The sequence below is a fragment of the Marmota monax genome, unplaced genomic scaffold (assembly GCF_021218885.2).
Source record: "Marmota monax isolate L192 unplaced genomic scaffold, Marmota_monax_Labrador192_F-V1.1 WCK01_AAM20220418_F8-fsc00005, whole genome shotgun sequence".
In the NCBI taxonomy this organism is placed as follows: Eukaryota; Metazoa; Chordata; class Mammalia; order Rodentia; family Sciuridae; genus Marmota; species Marmota monax.
The window spans coordinates 4,253,073-4,258,068 of record NW_026692254.1 but is presented as its reverse complement, the minus strand read 5'-3'; positions in this window follow the sequence as shown (position 1 = coordinate 4,258,068).

Sequence of the window (4,996 nt, the reverse complement as noted above, 5' to 3'; positions counted from 1 at the left end):
CTTCCCAGGGGGGCCGCCCTGACGCAATATGACGTTTGCTTGCCTCACTGGAAAATCCGCCTCATTGCCTTAGTTACCGGAATGCGAAAACCGTGACGTGGGGCTCCGGAAGTAGGAGACCGGCAACTGGAGGAACCTGGAACTGTCGGGAAGAAGGCGTCAACATACGGGAGAGACGGGGCTGGAGAGAACTTGGAGCGGCCAGCTGGAGGACGCTTGCGTACCTGTTTGTCCAGGGAGCTAGTCTTTAGTTAAGATTCATTTTAAATACAACAGGTGTAGTAGTGCTTTTTCATCTTTCACGATTTCCTCTTTTCCCTTGGAATGGCTTCACTCTCTTAGTGGAGACCAGCTCTAGCGCACAGTCCCTCTTTGCACCTCCATTCCTATGCCGAATTGAGAACTGTCATATTCAAGTACTTTAGGAGACTGACAAAGTTCATGTTTACATGGGACACAGCTTTCTTTTTTTAATTTATTTATTTATTAGTTGTAGTTAGACACAATATCTCTATTTTATTTATTTATTTATATGTGGTGCTGAGGATTGAACACAGGGCCTCACACGTGCTAGGCGAGCGCTCTACCACTGAGCCACAACCCCAGCCCTGGACACAGCTTTCTATAGCCACAACCATTTTTTCACTTTCTTACAAGGTGGCTCGTTGATTAACTTACTAAGACAAAATCTTCCTGTAGCATATTTTAAAACCCTAAAAAATAAAAGTATATATCTAGGCATTCAAGAAGTATGCATTAATTAGCTCAATATTAGAGCAATATTTTAAATTACCTACAGATCAGAAAAATTAGTTTAAGTCAATGTACTATGAAATATAATGTCCATAATATAAACCGTTTGTCAGAATAATAATTCATTTTGTTGACCAAACTTTCATTTATCATGATCTTAAACATTATGCAATGTTAATGTTAGCTTATCTGATTAGTAAACTTATATCCGTTTAGGAAATTGAAAATAGTTATTCTCTTTGTAAGGAAACAAGCCCAAGTAAGAACATGTGCACATGTATTATACTTAACACTTAGAAAGAATATAACTGGTTTGGTTTGGTTTTGAGGTCCTGAAGATTGAACCCAGGGCTTCACACATGCTAGACAGCCAATGTACTACATCCCCAGGCCTTTTTGAATTTTTCTTTCTTTTTTTTTTTTTTGGTGCTGGGAATTGAACCCAGAGGTACTCAACCATTGAGCCACATCCCCAGCCCTTATTTGTATTTTATTTAGGGACAGGGTCTCACTGAGTTGCTTAGGGCCTGCTAACTGCAGAGGCTGGATTTGAACTCACCATCCTCCTGCCTCAGGCTTCCCGGAAGCTGGGATTACAGACCTGTGCTGCCACACTGTTCTTATAGCTTATTTTTAAAAAACCAAAAATTAAAATACTATTATTTGTCAAAGATTTCCCTTAATTATTTGAACCTGGATTCTTTCTGTACTAGCAATTTCTTTTCTTTGTTTTCTTTTTTTGTACAGGAGATTGATTGAATCCAGGGATGTTTTATCACTTAGCTACATCCCCAGCCCTAAATTGCTGAGGCTGGCAATCCTCGTGCCTCAGCCTCCAAAATCACTAGGATTACATGTGTACACTACCACATCAGGCTTGTACTAGCAATTTCACAAGAAGGGGTTTTTGTTTTTTGGTTTTTTTGTTTTTGTTTTTGTTTTTTTTTTTTTTGTAATAGACATACAAAGCATTAGAAGTTTTATTTCTTTGCTGGAAGTGTTAGGAATATTTGATTTATATATATATGTATTTATTTCCATAAACTAATCCTAACAGAGGTCCCTTAATTGGAGAGATCTAACAGTCTAACTTATTAAGACTCTACAACACAAAATTTGAACTCTCTAACAAAAGGTGAAGGCTTTTATTGATCATAGCCATGAAAACACATAAACATAGAGAACATAAAACTTTGGTTCTACAACTTTGGCCACAAGTGAAAAATATACAGAAACATAAAAATTTAGTGGACCAGATAACGAAGAGCTGTTCTTCCCACTTGGCAAGGAAATCTCACAAACTGATAAAAAGACAAAAAAAAAAAAAAAAGCCACTAACAATCCAATTCTCTGTCATCTCTTATCCAAGAGAGAGATGATCAATATAAACTGTCAATTCACTTAAAGAGATTAGCAACTGGACAGAATATAAAAACCAAATTCCTAATCATTATTGCTAACAACAGGGGAAAACTTACCATTCATGCATGAATCAAAAAGAAAAACAGAAAACCAGTAGAGAGGAGACAAGAAAGCTATAGAAACAGATCAGCAACATAGTGTTGTACTATTGTAGTATTATTGCCACTGGGTATTCACTCTAGGAGGCAAGAAAAATGCCTGCCTGGGCCTAAGCATCCTAGGAGGTGTTTTCAGTAATATAATTGCCTGGTTCAGACTGGTGAATCATATTGGTGAAACTTCCAAATTGTTAAAGAAACTGTTTCAAGCCAAGTGAGGTGGTGCACACGTGTAATCCTATTGGCCCTGGAGACTGAGGCAGAAGAATTACAAGTTCAAGTCCTGCATCCAAAACTTAGATCCTGTCTCAAAGTTTAAATAAATAAAAAGAACTGGGGATATATCTCAGTGGGAAAATATCCTGGGTTCAATTCCCAAGACTGCCAAAAAAAATCATAAAAATGTTGACTTTTAGTTTTAAAACCAAAGTTATTTCTCCTGCATTAATAAGAAACTCAAGAAAACACTTGTACAAGAGATAAAAGTAGAAAAGAAAACAAAGTGAATTATATGTAATTACATAATCCCTTCAATCATTATTGGCATAAACAATCTGAGAAAGGTGAGAGTTAATACCATTGCTTTTTTTCTCTCCTAAAAGGAAAAGCTAACTGAATCTTAAGGAAGACCTTTTTACAGCCTATAGTTCCTGTGCCATTGTTTACTGAACAACAACAACAACAACAAAAAAAAAAACACTAAGCAAACACTTGGGCATAGGAATGCCACTGCTTATTTTGTTTTTTAAAACTTTAAACACCTATATTGACGCATAATTGATATACAATAAGCTACTGTGGGGAGGGGTGTGGGGGGAGTACTGATATTGAACCCAAGGACACTTATCACTGAACTACATCCCCAGCCCTTCCTATTTTCTGTTTTGAGACAGTGACTATGTTGCTGGCCTTGCACATGAAATCCTCTTGCCCTAGCCTCCCAAGTCACTGAGATTACTGGTGTTCGCCACCCTGCCCAGCCTGGGACGTTACATATTTAAAATGTGTAGTTTGGGGGCTGGGGCTGTGGCTCAGCGGTAATGCATTTGCCGGGCATGTGTGAGGCACTAGGTTTGATTCTTAGCACCGCATATAAATAAATAAAAATAAAGATCTATCAACAACTAAAAAAATATTTTTAAAAATGTGCAGTTGGGTAAGTTTGACACCTATCTACACAATTGAGATAATGAATATAGATATCATCCCCCAAAGTTCACTCATGTCAATTATTTTCACAATTTTAATTAAAGGACTTAAATGATACGTGCTTTTTTTTGGGGGGGGGCGGGTCTGGCATTTCACTCAGCGTGATTATTTTGAGATTCATCTGTGGTATTGTGTGTAGCAGTATAAGTTTACAGTTAGTTCAATAACATTGATCTGTGATGTTATGATATGTATTTTTATCCATTTTTCCTGGATAAGTTTCACAGCCCTTGTTATTTCTTAAATGACTAGAACAATAAGATTAAAGTGTTTGGCCATTTGTTATTGGTTCACGCACCTGCTTCAGAACAAGCTTTAGAGCCAATAAAGTGAAAGATAATCTTTTATTATCATATTGGGGAAATTTAGGCCTCAGAAATCCCCACACATTTTGGTATCACAGAAATGATCTGTGCTGTTGAGTGTGAAGGAGAAACTGGGTTTGCTTTTACTCTATTCTCTTCTGAGACTTTTAGAAGAAAAATTCAGTGTTGAAGTTCAAGAGGAAAGGATATGTTTTGCTCTTACTGAAGAACTTGGTGGTAAAGCAGTGTTACCATTTGTCTTCCACTGTACCTATTCAAAATACATGAACAGAGTTTTTCTTAACAATAGGTGCAAAAACATGCCTGACATTCACATTGAGTAAGTCCATAAAGGGACAAAGAAAAAGAGTCAATTTCCTATTCATTCTCATTAATAATAGCACAGGCAAACTTCTGTTGACCTCTATGCAATAAGGTTTGGATATGCCTATAAGTTACAACCACTTCCTAAGATTTCAGGATTCTATTATAACAGGCAGGATGTTTCATTAGTACCTGTTTCTCCAAAATCACAATTGGTTTACATATATTATCCATATACCCTATGAAAATAATAACTTTTTTCTTTTTTGGAACTAGGAATTGAGCCCAGGGGTTTTATATCATTGAGCTACATCCCCAACCCTTTTTATTTTATTTTGAGACAAGGTCTCACTAAATTTTCCATATTGGCCATGAACTTAACGATCCTTCTTCCTCAGCCTTCCCAGTAACTGAGATTACAGGTGAGTCCTACCATGCCCAATTGATGACACCTTTTAAAAGGCCAGCGTTTACAACAATGAAAATCACAAATAGGGCTAATATTGACATTCTACTAAGTACTTATTTGAAACCGAAAGAAAATATAATGTAGATTTCAGGAGTTCCCAAGTTATAGATAGTTTGCATTCTCCATGTTTGAAACTAAAAACACCCTTTCTTATAGATATATCTATCATAAGTCTAATAGCAAAGTAACAAATTCTAGGCATGTCACAGCCTGTTCTAAATAAGGGAGGGGTGGACAAGAGCACTAGTAAAAGGCAAGTAGAAAATTATTTGCATTTGATGGAAACTGGCAAGGTTTTGCAAATAAAAGAAAATTTGATGGGAATTGGCACAGGCTGCCAGCCAGGAAAGCCAGAGTTAAAGAGTTGCCCCATTGGCTCTTGGGAACTACAATTCCCAGAATGCCTTAGTGCAGGG